Raw genomic sequence first — 19445 nt, 5'->3', positions numbered from 1 at the left:
TTGAACCTTGGTTCCCCAATAGTTCTGGTATGATTTTTGTGTCATCGACTGTGACGACAGATACCAAATACTTGTTTACATCTCTGCCATTCCTTATTCTCCATTATAAATTCTCCAGTCTCTGCCTCCAAGGGACCCATGTTTACTTTCGCTAATCTCTTACTTTAAAACACTCTTGTAGAAGCTCTAACAATCCATTTTTATAATTCTTGCTGGTTTACCCTCATTCTATTTTCTCCCATTTTAGCAATTTCTTGGTCATCCTTTGCTGATTTCCAAACCCCTCCTAATCCTCAGGCTTACTACTCATTTTGGCAACATTGTAAGCCTCTTTTAACCTAATACTATTATTAATTTCTCCAGTTAACCAAGGTTGCACCACTTTTCCGGTGGAGTTTTTAATCCTCAAACGAATGTAATTTTGTTGAGGAATAATGAATTATTTCTTTAAATGTTCGCCATTGCTTATCTACCATCATATTTTTAATCTAATGTCCCAAACTCCTAAGCCAACTCACCTCTCATAACAACGTTATTGGTTTTGATTACATTTTAAGACCCTAGTATCGGACTTAACGACATCACTCTCAAACTCAATATGAAATTCTATCATATTATGATCATTCTTCGCCAGAGGATCATTTACAATAAGATTTCTAATTAATCCTGTCTCATTACACAATACTAGATCTAAAATAGCCCGTTCCCTTGTTGGTTCCTCAACATATTGATCCAGAAAACTGGCTCAAATGCATTCCATCAACATAAAACAGCTTATCTTGAGTTGCTAACATGATGTCAACACGATGGGATGACGTTTGACGAGAAGACACGGCCAGATCTGCCAGGTGAATTAGATGTTTGCTGCAAACACTGAGAATTAATGAAACCAAGACTTCCCTGCAGAGCAAGGAGTTGGAAAGAAAGATGCTGGGTATTGAGAGGCGAAGGATTTTGTCTGTTGCAGGATGAATGGACAAAAGGATCTCAACTCCCTGCTTCTTTTCCACACTGATAAATCTAGACAAAAATATCATCTCGTGCTTCATTCAGATAATGAATGTCTGAATGCTCAAGAGATCACTGATCCAAGACAATTATCTCCTCTCGCACTCTCCTTCCAATCTTGCACACGTTGCTCAGCTTTGAAATTGTTCATTTTTTCACACTGGGATTCAACTTGAAGAAAGCGATGCTGTGATCAGCTGGTGTTGTTCAGGAAATGGAGAGCAAAAAGATACATCAAAGGCTAATGATAACAGTGACTGTTCGGACACTGTGAGCTCCAGTTAAAGGTCAGAGAGTCATAGAGTCATAGAGTTATACAGCACGGATAGAGGCCCTTCGGCCCATCGTATCCGCGCCGGCCATCAGCCCTGTCCACTCTAATCCCATATTCCAGCATTTGGTCCGTAGCCTTGTATGCTATGGCATTTCAAGTGCTCATCCAAATGCTTCTTGAATGTTGTGAGGGTTCCTGCCTCCACAACCCTTTCAGGCAGTGAGTTCCAGACTCCAACCACCCTCTGGGTGAAAAAGTTCTTTCTCAAATCCCCTCTAAACCTCCCGCCTTTTACCTTGAATCTATGTCCCCTTGTTATAGAACCCTCAACGAAAGGAAAAAGCTCCTTAGTATCCATCCTATCTGTGCCCCTCATAATTTTGTACACCTCAATCATGTCCCCCCTCAGCCTCCTCTGCTCCAAGGAAAACAAACCCAATCTTCCCAGTCTCTCTTCATAGCTGAAGCGCTCCAGCCCTGGTAACATCCTGGTGAATTTCCTCTGCACCCTCTCCAAAGCGATCACATCCTTCCTGTAGTGTGGCGACCAGAACTGCACACAGTACTCCAGCTGTGGCCTAACCAGTGTTTTATACAGCTCCATCATAACCTCCTTGCTCTTATATTCTATGCCTCGGCTAATAAAGGCAAGTATCCCATATGCCTTCTTTACCACCTTATCTACCTGTTCCGCCGCCTTCAGGGATCTGTGAACTTGCACACCAAGATCCCTCTGACCCTCTGTCTTGCCTAGGGTCCTCCCATTCATTGTGTATTCCCTTGCCTTGTTAGTCCCTCCAAAGTGCATCACCTCGCACTTTTCCGGGTTAAATTCCATTTGCCACTGTTCCGCCCATCTTGTGTGTGTCAATTGCTTCAAGTGAGACATGACACACCTGCGTTGCCTTGCACCTTTCCAAGGTCGCCAACATTTAAAGTGTCAGGCAGCAGATCTTTTCCAAATCATGACAGAAATGGCAAGAAAACTTCATGCAGACTTTGATCAGCGGCACGACTTTCGAACAGGAGGCATTTTACAGAAGGCAAGAAAGTGCATTGTGTATCGCTCTTATGGGTTGTAAAATTGAAGAATGATGGGCTGCTGGTTGTTCTGGCAGGAGCGGTGAAATTGCTTAGGCTGATCAGGAGCGAGCTTTGTGCTCAGTCAGGGGAATTTGGTTGGTGCTATTTTGAACAACACCAGGAAAGTCAAGTTCCCTGATCGGGAATCAAACATGGTGCCGCGGCGGCGAGAGCGCCGAATCCTCAGCACTGGACCACCAGCGAATCCGCTGCAATTTTCATTCAAGCAAACAGACCAATACTGCCTTTCCGACTTGTACCTTTGAAACTCACGTCACTTTCGTCCCAGACAAGTTGCTCGCACAAAATGGAATTTGCTGTTAGAACATGAAAGACTTATTCAGACAACGACAGCACCAAGTGCGGGTCGGCAGGTACATGAAATAGACAGTGAGGGGAAATATTACCACAAGCTGCTGGTGGAACTGTTTCCATTTCCAAAACGCACGCACCGAATCAGTGCAGCTCCTGGGAAAGGTGCAAGGCAACGCAGGGCTGTCATGTCTCACTTGAAGCAATTGACACACACAAGATTCTGCCATCACCTGCCATCTCCTTCTGTTTCTGTCACTACTTTATCTCCAGCTTCCTCTGCTCCTCCAGATGCCGGTGAATTAGATGTTCAAAGCAAATACTGCGACTTAACGAGAAAAAAACCTTAACTGGAAAGCAGGAAAGGGGGAGAATGATGCTGGGTGTTGAGAGACGATGGATTTTGCAGACACCAGGATAAATAGACACAACGGCCTCATCTCCCTGCATCTTCGGATACTGAATATCTTAATGCAAAGAGATGTTCTCACTGCCCCAGGCCCATTATCTCCAGTCGCATCTCCCACCAATCTTGCCTATGTTGCTTCGCTGTGAAATTGTGCAATTTTTCACACTGGGATTCCATTTGATGAAAACATTGCTGTGATCAGCTCGTGTTGTGAAGGAGATGGAGCACAAGGAGATACATAAAAACCTAATGATATCACTGCCTCTTCGGACACTGTGAGCTACAGTTAAAGCTGTGCAATATTTAAAGTGTCAGGCAGCAGGTCTTTTCCAAATCTTGACACAAATGGCAAGAAAAATTCACGCGGACTTTGATCAGCGTCATGACTTTAAAAAAGCCGGCATTTTATACCGGCATTCCACACTCTGGACCTTGACCCTTCCCCTGGGATTCTCACTATGAACAGGTGGGTTTTGTTTTGAGAAAGGATATCCCAGCTCTCCACCTTAAAAGGGACACGGACAGGACCAGATGGGCTGAATGGCACTGGTTTAAGCCATCACTGCAGTGCCTAGAAACCCTGCTCAGTAAGATCTGTGAGTGTTGGATGGGACAGTGTAGAGGGTGTGGAGAGAGCTTTACTCTGTATCTAACCCGCGCTGTCCCTGCCTTGGGAGAGTTTGATGCGACAGTGTAGAGGGAGCATTACTCTGTGTCTAACCTGTGCTGTCGTTATCCTGGGTGTGTTTGATAGGGCAGTGCTGAGGGAGCTTTACTCTGTATCTTACCCGTGCTGTACCTGCCCCAGGAGTGTTTGATGGGACAAAGTAGAGGGAGCTTTATTTTGTATCTAACCCGTGCTGTACTTGCCCTATGAGGGTTTTGTGGTACAGTATATGTAACCCCTGCTGTACCTGCCCTCGGAGTGTTTAATGGCAAAGTAGGCAAAGTAGAGAGGATCTTAACTTTGTATCTAACTAGTGCTGTACCTGTCCTGGGAGGATTTGATGGTACGGTGTAGAGGGAGCTTTACTCTGTATGTAACCCGTGCTGTACCTGTCCTGGGAGTGTTTGATGGTACAGTGTAGAGGGTCTTTACTCTGTATCTAACCCGTGCTGTACCTGTCTGGAGAGTGTTAACACTGGGTGCTCACCTCGATGAGAACAACATTTAACCAGAAGATGATAAGATAAACCCATCTGCTCCTCGCCTGTACACAGACATTAGGAGACATTGAGTGTCCCTAACACATTTAGACAATGCCCATAATCAAATTTTGAACACTACCCTGAGATCTCCCCTTACCGTTCTTTGATCTATGAAAAGAGTCCCAGTTTCTCCAGTCTCTCCTCATAACTAAAGTCTCTCGTCACTGGTATTTCACATTTCAGTGAATCTCTTCTGCACTCTCTCCATGGCCTTGACATTTTCCCGAGTGTAATATCCCCAAAACTTGACACAATATTCTAACCGCAGCCTAACCAATAACTTGTACAGGTTTACATGGCCTCTGTCCTTTTGTGCTCTATACCCCTATTTGTAAAACCGAGGATCACATGAATTTTTTCAACCACTTGATCAACTTGACCTCCCACTTTTAAAGGTTTGTGCATCTGAACACTTTGCAGGCTTTAGAAATATTAACATAACATGGCTAAAATACATTGACATTAAATGTCTGATATAATGTGTATTATGGGAAAGAGAAGTTTAATCTGAGTTAGAAACTCAAACAGGCGCTTGACTGCAGGCAGGTCGCCATGGCAACACTAATCAGACATTCCATTCCACAGAATCGGCTGGTTGGAATCTCTGATCCGATAAAGGGAAGGAACAGGACTTTTTCTGTTATTAACCATAATGTAAACCTAAACCAGAGTGAGCAATATAGTAGATCAGATTGTAATGTGTGATGATTATTTATTGAATATAAAATTTTATCTCCTGATGTCAAGCAGCATACAGGGTAAGATAAGGCAGAAAAGGAAAGCTCATGTCAGACACCGAGAGCTCAATAATACAGAAAGCCTAGAGGAGTATAAAAAGTGCAGGGGTGAAATTAAAAAGGAAATTAGGAAACCAAAGAGAGGGAATCAAAAAATATTGGCAAATTAAATCAAGGAAAATCCAAAGATGTTTAATAAATACATTAAGAACAAGAGGATAATGAAGGGAAGAGTAGGGACTTTTAGAGACCAAGAAAGGAACCTAAGTGTGGAGGCGGATGATGTAGGTATGGTTCTTAATGAACACTTTGCTTCCGTCTTCACAAAAGAGAGGGATGGTGCAGACGTTGTAGTTTAGGAGAAGGAGTGTGAAATATTGGATGCGATAAACTTAGTGAGAGAAGCAGCATTGAGGGGTTCAGCATCTTTGAAAGTAGATAAATCATCAGAGAGGGATGAAATGTATCGCAGAGTGTTATAAGAAGCAAGGGAGGAAATAACGGAGGCTCTAACCATCATTTTCCAATTCTGAGTGGATACAGGCGTGGTGCTGGAGGATTGGATGACTGCTAATGTTGTACTATTGTTTAAAAAGAGACCGAGGGACAGATCGAGTAATTACAGGCCAGTCAGTCTAACTTCGTTGGTGGGCAAGTTTAAGAATCAATTCTGAGGGACAGGATAAACCATCACTTAGAAAGGCACAGAGTAATCAAGGACAGTCAGCGTGGATTTGTTGTGGGAAGGTCGTGTCTGACTAACTTGATTGAATTTTTTGAGGAGGTAACAAGGAGAGTCGATGAGGGTAATGTATTTGATGTAGTCTACATGGATTTTAGCAAGAGTTTTGACAAGATTGCACATGGCAGACTGGTCAAAAAAGTACAATCTCATGGGATCCAAGGCAAAGTTGCAAGTTGGATCCAAAATTGGCTCAGTGGCAGGAAGAAAAGGGTGATGATCGACTGGTGTTTTTATGACTGGAAGGCTTTTTCCAGTGGGGTTCCGCAGAGCTCAGTACTCGGTCCCTTGCTTTTTGTGATGTTTATTAATGATTTGGACTTAAATGTAGGGGGCTTGATCAAGAAGTTTGAAGATGATACAAAATTGGCCGGATGGTTGATCGTGAGGAGGAAAGTGAAGGAAGATATCAATGGACTGGTCAGGGAGGCGGAAAAGTGGTAAATGGAATTCAATCCAGAGAAGTGTGAGGTAATGCATTTGGGGCCGGCAAATAAGGCAAGGGAGTACAAATAAATGGGAGGATACTGAACGGTGTAGAAGACGTGAGGGACCTTGGAATGCATGTGCACAGATCCCTGAAGGTAGCATGACAGGTAGATATGGTGGTTAAGAAGGCATGTGGAATACGTTCCTTTATTAGCCACGGCAGAGAATATAAGACCAGGGAGGTTATGCTGGAACTGTATTAAACAATGTTTAGTCCACAACTTGAGTACTGTGTAGAGTTCTGGTCACCACAATACAGGAAGGGTTTAATTTCACTAGAGAGGGTACAGGGGAGATTTACGAGGAGGTTGCCAGGACTGGATAATTTTAGCTATGAAGAAAGATTTATAGGCTGCGATTGTTCTCTTTGAAACAGAGGAGGCTGAGGAGTGATTTAATTGAGGTGTACAAATTTATGTATGGCCGAGATAGAGTGGATAAGAAGGACTGATTTCCCTTAGCAGAGAGGTCAGTAAACAAGGGGCAGGGCATAGATTTAAAATGATTGGTAGAAGGATTATTGAGGAGCTGATGAAAACATTTTTCACCCAGAGGGTGGTTGGTGTCTGGAAGTCACTGCCTGAAAGGGTGGTCGAGGCAGGAATCCTCAACTCATTTAAAAGGTACCCGGATATGCACCTGACGTGCCGTGACCGACAAGGTTATGGACCAAGTGCTGGAAAGTGGGATTCGGCTGGGTGGCTCATTTTCGGCTGGCGCAGACACGTAAGGCCAAATGGCCTCGTTCTGTGCCATAAATTTTCTATGATTCTATGATTCTAATTAACAGTAAACAGGGTAGTTTAGGGTTCATGAGAACACGACTGAAGAAAAGTAACTGCTGGGAACCAAGCAATGTGTCTTTGTAAACCACAGATTAGGGAAGTTCCAGCTTCACTGACAGAGATGGATCACAACAGAGTGTAAAAGTGAGGGGCTACTGATGTAAGGGGCAGTTGGGACTGGAGACACCGGAGATCAAGCTCAGGGCGTCCGTGGTTCCATCCAGAGGACTGATCTCGTCGACACGGGGGATTTGCATGTTTACTCTGGTATGGTCGAGGGAAGAGAGTTTGCTCATATATTTCTTAATGAGGCTTTAATGTTGCTGACTCTCAGACTTGTTAATTAATAAGACAATGCATTGGTTAGAACCTTCCACCCCTCAGTCTCCCCGCTCCTCTACTTTAAAACTTTGACCATTTAGTGCACATTTCATCTCATTTTTCTTCCTCTCAAAACGCATAACGTCACATTTCTCTGCATTACATTCCACCTGGCCCATTTACTATCCCGTGGACGTCACAATGAAGTCACTGACACTCCTTCACAGTTGCCTCAATTTTGGCGTCATCTAGAAATTGTCACCTTGTGTCCCACATACCCAAGCTCAGAACATTCTCTATATTGAGAAGAGCAATGGTCCCAACACTAACCCTGGGGGACAGCACTGTTTACATCCCACCAGTCTGAAGAACATCCATTAACCACTACTCTCTGTTTTCTGTCCTTTACACAACTTCCGATCCAAATTGCCTCATTCCCTTTAATACGGTAAGTATTAATTTTATCAACAAGCCTCCTGTCCGTCATCTCACCAAACACCCTTTCGCAATCAATGGGCACAACATTCACTGCATTTCCTTTATCAGCAGACTTGAGTTATCTCAAATGATCCATGTTGGCTGTTCTTAATTAATGTGTTTTTCTAACAAATGTTGAAATGTTTGCTCCACCTCATCTGGTTTCATCTGTTTCAAGACGCAACAGAAAGGTCGAGTTGTCTCCTGGAGTTTAAGATAAATTCGGTTTTAAAAATTATGTTTCAGACAATGAGGGACGTCTGGGCTGAGACCGCCCATTCGGTGCCGCAACTCCCACCCCTCACACACTCCGATTGGTTGGAGGATCAACTCACCCCTCACCCCTCCAGTCAATTTCCGCTCCTCCTTTTGGTCTGGAACTCTCCTTAATCACCAGGGCGGGATTAGTGTTGAGACTGACATCCTCAGGTGCAGTTCGAAAATAAACATTAATTGAACCCGTCAGTTGCAACATTTAATAACACGAAATTAATAAAAGTTACCTTAAAAAATATTTTCTGGAGTTCACCAAAGTGGTGGTGCGTCTACACTGTGTGTTTGTGCCGGTTTAAATGGCACAAAGAGCTGGGGTTTCAGTTTATTTTATTATTCTTGATCCATACGCGCTCTCTCTGCATCCAATGTCTTTGCTTTTCGGCCTGATATTAAGATAATTAATGGCGGCTGCATCACCCAGCATGCAGCGCGTTACAGATTGTGCCCTATCTGAATCAGTGGAGCACAGGGCGCAGGCGCAGTCTGACTCATTATCGGGCAGTGTGTCCTGAGCATGCGCGGTCAGTCGAGGCTGCGGGAGGAGCGCGTTCGGTGCAGGTGAGAGGATCGGAGCAAGAGGATCAATAAACCCCGGGGCCCGGGTCCGGGCTCAGGCCCAGGCTCAGGCTTCACAAACCCCGAGTGCGGCCCCAGACCCGAATATAAAACAGTGAACATTATCCCCCCTCACTACCCGCCGGTTTCCGGTTTCTCCCGTTTCGCTCCGGACCAACTCTCAACAAAAGGCCGCGGCCCCGCGCGTGCGCGGTGTGAACTGGGAATTCTCAGGGAGCGTCTGTAAATGAAGGAGAAATGGTGATCGGTCAGGGAGTGTCTGTAAATGAAGGAGAAATGGTGGTCGGTCAGGGAGCGTCTGTTAATGAAGGAGAAATGGTGATCGGTCAGGGAGCGTCTGTAAATGAAGGAGAAATGGTGATCCGTCAGGGAGCGTCTGTAAATGAAGGAAAAATGGTAATCGGTCAGGGAGTGTCTGTAAATGAAGGAGAAATGGTAATCGGTCAGGGAGCGTCTGTAAATGAAGGAGAAATGGTGATCGGTCAGGGAGCGTCTGTAAATGAAGGAGAAATGGTGATCGGTCACGGAGCGTCTGTCAATGAAGGAGAAATCGTGATCGGTCAGGGAGTGTCTGTAAATGAAGGAGAAATGGTAATCGGTCAGGGAGGGTCTGTAAATGAAGGAGAAATGGTATTCGGTCAGGGAGCGTCTGTAAATGAAGGAGAAATGGTGATCGGTCAGGGAGCGTCTGTAAATGAAGGAGAAATGGTGATCGGTCAGGGAGCGTCTGTAAATGAAGGAGAAATGGTGATCGGTCAGGGAGCGTCTGTAAATGAAGGAGAAATGGTGATCGGTCACGGAGCGTCTGTCAATGAAGGAGAAATCGTGATCGGTCAGGGAGTGTCTGTAAATGAAGGAGAAATGGTATTCGGTCAGGGAGCGTCTGTAAATGAAGGAGAAATCGTGATCGATAAGGGAACATATGCAAATGAGGGGGAAATTGTGATCGGTCAACGAGCGTTTGTAAATGAAGGAGAAATGGTGATCAGTCAGGGAGCATTGGTAAATGAAGGAGAAATGGTGATCAGTCAGGGGGAGTCTGTAAATGAAGGAGAAATGGTGATCAGTCAGGGGGAGTCTGTAAATGAAGGAGAAATGGTGATCAGTCAGGGGGAGTCTGTAAATGAAGGAGAAATGGTGATCAGTCAGGGAGCATCGGTAAATGAAGAAGAAATGGTGATCTCTTTTTCTTTCGTCATCCAGGGAGCTCTAGCTTTGGATGCTATTCCTTTCCTCCTCGTGGGAATCTGTCTACTCTCGACCAAACCCACTCCTCCTCGAAGGCCTCCCATTGTTCAATTACTGTTTTGTTGCCAATTTTTGATACCAATTCACCTGGACAAGATCCCATTTTAACTCATGAAATTAGCCCTCCTCCAGTTAAGAATTTTCACATTTGACTGTCCCCTGTCCTTTTCCATAACTGTTCTAAACCGAATGAGATTATGATCACTGCTGCCCCACTGAAACATGCTCCACCTGCCCCACTTCATTCTCCACATCGAGCCCACTGCTGTACTCGCATTCACTCTCTCACATTCATTCTCTCACACTCTCTCACATTCACTCTCTCACATTCACTCTCTCACATTCACTCTCTCACATTCACTCTCTCACAGTCACTCTCTCACACTCACTCTCTCACACTCACTATCTCACACTCACTCTCTCACATTCACTCTCTCACATTCACTCTCTCACATTCACTCTCTCACATTCACTCTCTCACAGTCACTCTCTCACACTCACTCTCTCACACTCACTCTCTCACATTCACTCTCTCACACTCACTCTCTCACCCTTTCACTCATGGTTTAGTACCACTGAAAGATGATTTGATGGGTTTGGATTTCAGCACAGCAAGGAGGGAGAGTGTGTGGGACGGGGATTTACAGCTTTGAGGAATAAGAGAGGAAAGAATGTTCCATAGAACGACGAGTTATGTGATCTGAATTTTTATCCTGTACTTACAGTGATAACCTTTATAATCTCCTTTCACAGGTTATTAGAAGGGGAGGATTTGCAGACAGGAAACTCAAACCAAAGACCACGTCAAGATCTGACAGAGTCACTCGATTCATCAGGACCTGAATATCATCGGCCTTTGAATGTGGAAGGAGAAATGTTTGTCTGTTCTATCTCTGGGAGAAGATTTCAAACATCAGTGTGAGTGGAAAAGCACCAAGACACACACACCCGAGTGAGAGTGTTCCAGTGCACTGACTGTGGAAAGAGCTTTAACCAGTTACATAGCCTGAAAAAACATCACACCATTCACAGCGGGGAGAAACTGTATACGTGTTGTGTGTGTGGACGAGGCTTCAACTGATCGTCCAACCTGGAGAGACACAAGGACACCCGGACCACGGAGAAACCGTGGAAATGTGGGGACTGTGGGAAGGGATTCAATTACCCTTCACTGCTGGAAATTCATCGACGCAATCACACTGGGGAGAGGCCGTTCACCTGTTCCGTGTGTGGGAAGGGATTCACTCAGTCAGACAGCCTCCTGATGCACCAGCGATTTCACTCTGATAAGCGACCTTTTAAATGTTCGGACTGTGAGAAGAGGTTTAAAAGCAAAAGTAATCTGCTGACACACCAACGCATTCACACTGGGGAGAGACCGTTCATCTGCACCGTGTGTGGGAAGGGATTCACTCGGTCATCTCAGCTTCTATCACACCAGCGAGTTCACACTGGGGACAGCCCATTCACCTGCTCCGTGAGTAAGAATAGATTCACTCAGTCATCACACCTTCTGCAACACCAGCGAGTTCACTCTGATGAGAGACCTTTTAAATGTTCTGACTGTGAGAAGAGGTTTAAAAGCAAAAGTCATCTGCTGACACACCAACGCGCTCACACAGGGGAGAGGCCGTTCACCTGCTCCGTGTGTGGGAAGAGATTCACTCGGTCATCCATCCTGCTGGCACACCAGCGAGTTCACACTGGGGAGAGGCCGTTCTGCTGCTCCGTGTGTGGGAAGGGATTCACTCATTCATCATACCTTGTGCAACACCAGCAAGTTCACACTGATGAGAGACCTTTTAAATGTTCTGACTGTGGGAAGAGATTTAAAATCAGAAACGAACTACTGAGACACCAACGAACTCACACTGGGGAGAGGCCGTTCACCTGCTCCGTGTGTGGGAAGGGATTTACTTGGTCATCCACCCTGCTGAGACACCAGCGAGTTCACACTGATGAGAGACCTTTTAAATGTTCTGACTGTGAGAAGAGGTTTAAAAGCAAAAGGAATCTGCTGTCGCACCAACGCACTCACACTGGGGAGAGGCCGTTCACCTGCTCCGTGTGTGGGAAGGGATTCACTCGGTCATCCACTCTGCTGACACACCAGCGAGTTCACACTGGGGAGAGGCCGTTCATCTGCTCTGTGTGTAAGAAGAGATTCACTCATTCATCACACCTTCTGTCACACCAGCAAGTTCACACTGATGAGAGACCTTTTAAATGTCCTGACTGTGAGAAGAGATTTAAAATCAGAAACGAAATGGTGAGACACCAACGCAGTCACACTGGGGAGAGGCCGTTCACCTGTTCCTTGTGTGAGAAGAGATTTACTCGGTCATCCAACCTTCTGTCACACCAGCGAGTTCACTCCGATGAGAGACCTTTTAAATGTTCTGAGTGTGAGAAGAGATTTAAAAGCAAAATTTATCTGCTGACACACCAGCGCACTCACACTGGGGAGAGGCCGTTCACCTGCTCCGTGTGTGGGAAGGGATTCACTCGGTCATCCACCCTGCTGAGACACCAGCGAGTTCACACTGATGAAAGACCTTTAAATGTTCTGACTTTGGGAAGAGATTTAAAATCAGAAACGAACTGCTGAGACATCGACGCACTCACACTGGGGAGAGACTGTTCACCTGCTCTGTGAGTGGGAAGAGATTCACTCGATCATCCCACCTTCTGAAACATTAACTTGTTCACACTATTGAGTGACCTGTTAATGCACTGACTGTGAGAAGAGCTTTAAAAGCAGAAATGAACTGCTGACACATCAACACATGCTCATTGGGGAGAGACTGTTCACCTGCTCCGTGTGTGGGAAGGGATTCACTCAGTCATCACACGTGCTGAGACACCAGCGAGTTCACATTTGACTGCAGGGGTTGGATTCTGCTGTTAATCCCATCCAGGACTGAACCATGTTCATTCTGACAGTTAGGGTTTGTTTCTTCTGATGTCAATAACCCCTATAACTGGGCTGGAGTTTAATATTCTCGATATCTATTAAATAAATCAGATTTGTTTTAAACACCTTGTTGTAGATTTTAGTCTTTCCCACCTGAGTGTTTAGCATCACCTGACTGGAGCTCAGAAAGGACAATCTGGGGGGAGCAGAACTTCAGCCTGGACACAGTCCTTCAGGGCCACACTGAGAGGGGCAAACGGCACTTTGGTCTTTCTCATCTCTCTTCTTTGACAGCAAAGTCGCCGTGCAGAGTCCAGTCTAAAAATGACTGTGGTAATGATTCTATGAAGATTTAACCTGTTTGTGTGACAGTCCTGAGTCTACCATTTAAGGCAGGCGTTAACTCATTTAAAATAAACCCGTTAAAAATAAATGATTTAAAGTCTGCATCAAAATAGCAGTGGGAGGAGTTCACAGGAGCCTGTTAACTGCTGGTACAATTATACAACAGTCATTCGATCTCCAGATAAAGAAGGACCTGCAGTGTGTTTCCAGAATTCATGGTTTTATTGCTGTGTGCGTGTTAGACACCAGGATCACTAAAAATACACGACCCAGACCATCCACAGGGTGGGGGCGATCCCGACAGTTACTCTGGGATCACTCCCACTGCGGAACTCCACCTCTGACCCTGCTGAAGGTTGCAGGCTCAGGGAGTGGGGCCTCCAGGAGTGGACTGCAAGATAGCTGACAAATATATGCTGAGGTACCAGAGGAATCCTTACTAAGGAACCGTCTGGGGTTTTACTTGTCAGTGTGGGTCTAGCGGTGAATGATTCTTGACTCCCCGAACTGTCTTACAGTCAGATCAGGATGAATTCAGTTGACAGGAGAATTGGGACAAATATCACCCACAATCGAGGGAGACACAAGCAGCCATTAGAGAAGCTAAGAGATCTTTGAAAAGAAGATGGTGCACAAATGTGCTAATAATAGCAAACGCCTTTCCAGCTACGTCAGGATTCAGAAGACCATTAAAGATGGTTTAGGGCCACTGAAAGACAGTTCAGGGCAGATTCCCAGGCTATGGCAGAGCTGTTAAATGACTATTTCTCATCAGTCTACACTCCTGTAGATGATGCTCAGATTCCAGCTGTGGGATGTGCTGTCAACAATAACATCATAAATATTAAAATAGAAAGGGACGTGATCTTGGATAAAATATGAAATCTTAAAATAGGTTTAGCTCCAGGTCCAGATGATATTCACCCCCGGGTGTTTAAAGAGATGGGACGGGTGCTCTGTGAGCCCCTTGCCTGTATCCTCAACAGCTCAATAGAGTCAGCGATAGTCCCCTGAGATTAGAAGGTAGCTCACATAGTTCCAATTTTCATTATGGGGGACAAAATTGAACAGCAAAATTGAAGTCAATGGGAATCGGGGGAATACTCTCCAGTGGCTGGAGTCATACCTGGCACAAAGGAAGATGGTAGTGGTTGTTGGAGGCCAATCATCTCAGCCCCAGGACATTGCTGCAAGAGCTCCTGGGTCCAACCATCTTCAGCTGCTTCTTCAATGACCTTCCCTCCATCATAAGGTCAGGAATGGGGATGTTCACTGATGATTGCACAGGGTTCAGTTCCATTCCCAACCCCTCAGATAATGAAGCAGTCCGTGCCTGCATGCAGCAAGACCTGGTCAACATCCAGGCTTGGTCAGATAAGTGGCAAGCAACATTCGCGCCAGACAAGTGCCAGGCAATGACCATCTCCAACAAGAGAGAGTCTAACCATCTCCCCTTGACATTCAACGGCATTACCATCACCGAATCCCCCACCATCAACATCCTCGGGGTCACCATTGACCAGAAACTTAACTGGACCAGCCATATAAATACTGTGGCTACAAGAGCAGGTCAGAGGCTGGGTATTCTGCAGCAAGTGACTCACCTCCTGACTCCCCAAAGCCTTTCCACCATCTACAATGCACAAGTCAGGAGTATGATGGAATACTCTCCACTTGCCTGGATGAGTGCAGCTCCAACAACACTCAAGAAGCTCGACACCATCCAGGACAAAGCAGCCCGGTTGATTGGCATCCCATCCACCGAGCACCAATCACACATCCCACCACAAGATCTTTAATATCCCGTCTCATACCCGGCCACCATCTCATTTATCCAAATTTTTCCTCCATATCTTCCCATTTAGGGTGTCCGCCTGCTTTAGAGCCACGGATCCACTGCATTTCCGAATCGAATTGGGAACCTCTTGAAGTAAATCACTCTTCTCCTCACAGTTTATTATCCTCACTGTTCACTGCACTTTCAAGTTTGGAAATTGTGCCCTGTATACCCAGGTCCAAGTCATTAATATATATCAAGAAAAGCAGTGGTCCCAGCACCGACCCCTGGGGAACACCACTGTACACCTCCCTCCATTCTGAAAAACAACTGTTCACCACTACTCTCTGCTTCCTGTTATTGAGCCAATTCTGTATCAATGCTGCTACTGCCCCTTTTATTCCATGGGCTTTAATATTGATGACAAGCCCATTATGCGGCACTTTATCTAACGCCTTTTGAAAGTCCAAACACACCACATCAACTGCATTGCCCTTATCGACCCTCTCTGCTCCTTATCAAAAAACTCGATCAAGTTAGTTAAACACAATTTGCCTTTCACAAATCCGTGCTAGCTTTCCCTAATACTTGTCCAAGTTACTGCTAATTCTATCCCGGATTATCGTTGCTAGAACTTTCCCCACGACCGAGGTTAAACTGACTGGTCTGTGGATGCTGGGTTTTATCTTTCACCCTTTCTTGAACAAGGGTGTAACATTTGCAATTCTCCAGTCCTCTGGCATCATCCCCATATCTAAGGATGTTTGGAAGATTATGGCCAGTACCTCTGCAATTTCCACCGTTACTTCCCTCACTAACCGAGGATGCATCCCATCCGGACCAGGTGACGTTTCTACTTTAAGTCCAGCCAGCCTTTCAAGTACCTCCTCTTTATGAATTTTTAGCCAATCCAGTATCTCAACTACATCTTCCTTTACTGACATTCTGGCAGCATCTTCTTCCATGGTGAAGACAGATGGAAAGTATTTATTTAGTACCTCTGCCATGCTCACTGCCTCACAATGCTACTTCCTCACTATAATTGTGACTAGTGGTGCAATGGATAACGCATATGATTATGGATTAGAAAACAAGAGGTTCGATTCCTACTTGGTTTGGGAATTTTTTTGCAAACTGTACATTATTTTATTGCTTTCAATACCTTGCAAACTGTCCAACTTGGTGGTGCTGCCTGGCTCCAGACCTGGTAAGTGCCTTCTTAGTGCAGCAAGCAGTGCATCAGTGTCATAATCTGAAGGTCCTGAATTCAATCTTCAGAGAAGGCATCAGGGATTATGAAGCTTTTTTTCCATCTCTCACCTCATCTTTCCATCTTTGCTGCAGAGCAAAATCAAGAACTTTTGCTGACTGCAGCTCATCAAAAGATGTTCTGCCCCTTGACCTCTCTGTACTCAAACACACAGTAAAGTTTAGGAAGTACATGGGCTATGGACTCGCTGACAACACTCTTCTTTCTGTATAATTGCATCAAGACAAACGGTGAGTGGAGAATATAATCAATGATCCCACTACTTCTCACATGCCAAGTGAGCGCTCTACCAGTTGAGCTAATTCCTCGTTTGCTGTTTGTAAATCGCCCTTCATCAGTTCCCGCCTCGCACTCGCCTCCAAGCTGCTCCACGACCAGCAGAGAAATCTTGCCTTGGGTTGCCGCTCCCTGAATATATTAAATACTTTGCTCCAATCTGCAGTATCGAGCATCAACAAGTGAGGAACAGCAGAACGGGAAGCCACAGTAATCATGAATGATGCTGAGAAGAGCCCGAGCCTGCGGAAGGAAGATGAGGTCACCGGAAAGCAACAGCCGCCCGAGCTTGAGGGAGCAGCGTGAGCCCTGACTGACTAACTGATCGAAGACCTTTTTGCCTGAAATTGAGGGCGATTTGAAGTGTTGCTGCTCAAAGGCACTCCCTGCTGGTGAGCAGAGGGAAATGCTCGAGTGAAACAGCCTTGCTCGGGCACACACAGAAAGCTTTCAGGTTTTGAGAAAGGAAAAGTGGTGTCCTGTGACTCAGTGCCAACATGTTAATCTGTGAGGTGCCTGTAAAGTTCAGAGAGAGACCTTGAGGTAATTGCTGCTTATTCCAAAAGCACACACTCACTCCTTCGAGCCGGAATTGAACCAGCGACCTAAGGATGACTTTACTTTGGTTTAATTCACTACAGTCCTCCGCTCTACCAGCTGAGCTATCGAAGGGAAGTGATAGAAAGGATTGTCTTTGGTGATTATTCACCGTGCGCCTGTTGACATGTTCAGACTCGTGGAGTCCGGTGCTGATCGAAGACTTCTTTTGCCTGAAAGCGAGAGCTGAGTGTTTTGAAGTATTGCTGCTCAAAAGCACTCCCTGCTGGTGAGCAGAGGCAAAACAGCCTTGTTTGGGCAGACACAGAAAGTTCTGAAGTTTGAGAAAGGAAAAGAGGCGTCCTGTGCTTTCATGGCAACATGTTAATCTGTAAGTTGCCTGTAAAGTTAAGAGAGTGACCTTGAACTAAGTGCTGCTTATTGCAAAATCACCCGTACTCCTTCGAGCAGGAGTTGAACAAATGACATAAGGATGACTTTATCTTATTTTCCGCGACAGTCTTGTCACTCGACCAGCTGAGGTATCGAAGGGAAGCGGCAAAATGTTTCACTTTGGTGATTGTTCACCGTGCACCTTTGACACACCCGGACTCGTGGATTCCAGTGCTCATGACTGAGGCTGACTCGGTACCTGCTCATACCGCAGTGCTGTGGGAGTGTGAGCTGCTCCGTGTTCTCCACAGCCTGGGCCAGTGACACAATGAATAATGGGACTGATTATTGATCTGGAGATTGGGGGTTCAAGTTTACGGAGGGTGTAAAGTGGACGGCCGGGCCTGGAGAGCATTGGAATAGTCGAGTCTAGGGATAAGCAAAGGCTAAGATGAGAGTTTCAGCAGCAGAACTTCATTCTGGCAGTTTGGATTTGTTTCTGCTGATGTTAATAACCGCGATAACTGGGCTGAAATTCAATATTCTGGATCTATGTCAAATAAATCAACTTTGTTTCAAACAGAATGGGTCAATTACTTGATGAATTCAAGATAAGAGACTAATTGATGTCCTAATTACCGATTATTATGCCTTTTCTCCTTTCTCACTTCAGATTATTTCAGTTCTCATATCTTCAATTACTCTCATGGCCAAGTCCCTGCTGCCCAGACCTTCCTGAGTGCCTCTCCCAGCCTTGGGATCCAGGGAAGGTATCGGTAATGTACCCGGGATCACTAAACACAAAACCCAGTCTGTGAATCATTTTCAGCTACTGGATTTATCGTGTGTCCCACAGCATCTCTCTCACCTTCAATGTGTGAATAGAGCATCAGGCCTGGAAATCTCGTCTTCAATTTAAATCCACTCAGCAAATGTATTTAACAAAATACAAACAAGTAAACACATCATGGCTCAATAATCCAGCACTAAATTCAAAGGAGTAAGTCTGTTATCAAACTCCTTGAGTGGACAGAATAAAGAAAAATCCCAACTCTAAGATCCCCTCGAATCCTTTGTAAATTCCTTGCAAATCTTGACAATAATCAACAAGTCTAATTTAATGTTGACCTTTATCTTGAGTGGGGTTGGAATACAGAAGTGATGTTTCAGTTGTAAAGAACCTTGGTCAGACCCCATCTGGAGAACTGGGCAACGAACCGAGAGAGAGATCAATCGGCCTTGGGAACGATACAGTGTAGATTCACCAGAATGATACCGGGGTTAAAACGATTAAATTATGAGGACGGGTTGCATGAACTTAGATTTAATTCCAATGAGTTTAGAATATTGAGGCATGATCTCATCGAGATGTTTAAAATAATAAAGGGATTCAATAATATAGATGCAGAGAAATGATTTCTTCTGGAGGGGGAATCCAGAACAAGAGGGCATAAGAAATAGAATCCTCGAGCCTGCTCTGCCATTCAGTAAGTACATCGGTGATCTTCTACCTTAATTCCACTTTCCTGCCCGATTCCTTGATTCCCTCGGTGTTCAAAAATCTCTCGATCTCATTCTTGAATATACTCAACGACTAATTCCAAAGATTCACAACCATCTGAGTGAAGACATTTTTCCTCATCTCAGTCCTAAATGGCCAATCCCTTTTCCTGAGACTTTGCCCCCTAGTTCTAGACTCTCCAGCCAGGGGAAACAGCCTCTCAGCATCTACCCTGTCAAGCCCTCTAAGAATTTCAGACGTTTCAATGAGATCACCTCTCATTCTTCTAAACTCCAGAGAATATAGGGCCATTCTACTCAATCTCTCCTCATACAACAACCCTCTCATCCCAGGAATCAATCTAATGAACCTTCGTTGCACCCGCTCTAAGGCAAGTATACACTTGCTCAGGTAAGGAGACCAAAACTGTACACAGTAATCCAGGTGAGTCTCACCAAAGCCCTATATAATTGCAGCAAGACTTCC

At 45.2% G+C, this 19445-nt stretch overlaps 1 non-coding gene and 1 pseudogene across 1 annotated transcript; one reads left to right on the top strand and one right to left on the bottom strand.

Annotated features, from left to right (window-relative positions):
- The window catches only part of LOC137335955 (zinc finger protein 271-like), a 47744-nt pseudogene extending 34761 nt beyond the window's left edge, over positions 1-12983 (top strand).
- A 4122-nt stretch (positions 12984-17105) lies between these two features.
- Positions 17106-17200, bottom strand: trnay-gua (transfer RNA tyrosine (anticodon GUA)). Its single transcript has 2 exons — positions 17164-17200; positions 17106-17141 (listed from the first exon to the last, which is right to left on the bottom strand). It is a non-coding gene; the product is annotated as a tRNA-Tyr (tRNA).
- Positions 17201-19445: the final 2245 nt, after the last annotated feature.

Source organism: Heptranchias perlo, chromosome 20 (genome assembly GCF_035084215.1).
Source record: "Heptranchias perlo isolate sHepPer1 chromosome 20, sHepPer1.hap1, whole genome shotgun sequence".
Taxonomy (NCBI): domain Eukaryota; kingdom Metazoa; phylum Chordata; class Chondrichthyes; order Hexanchiformes; family Hexanchidae; genus Heptranchias; species Heptranchias perlo.
Note: the sequence above shows the minus strand (reverse complement) of the source record. Positions and strands in the feature narration are given on the sequence as shown.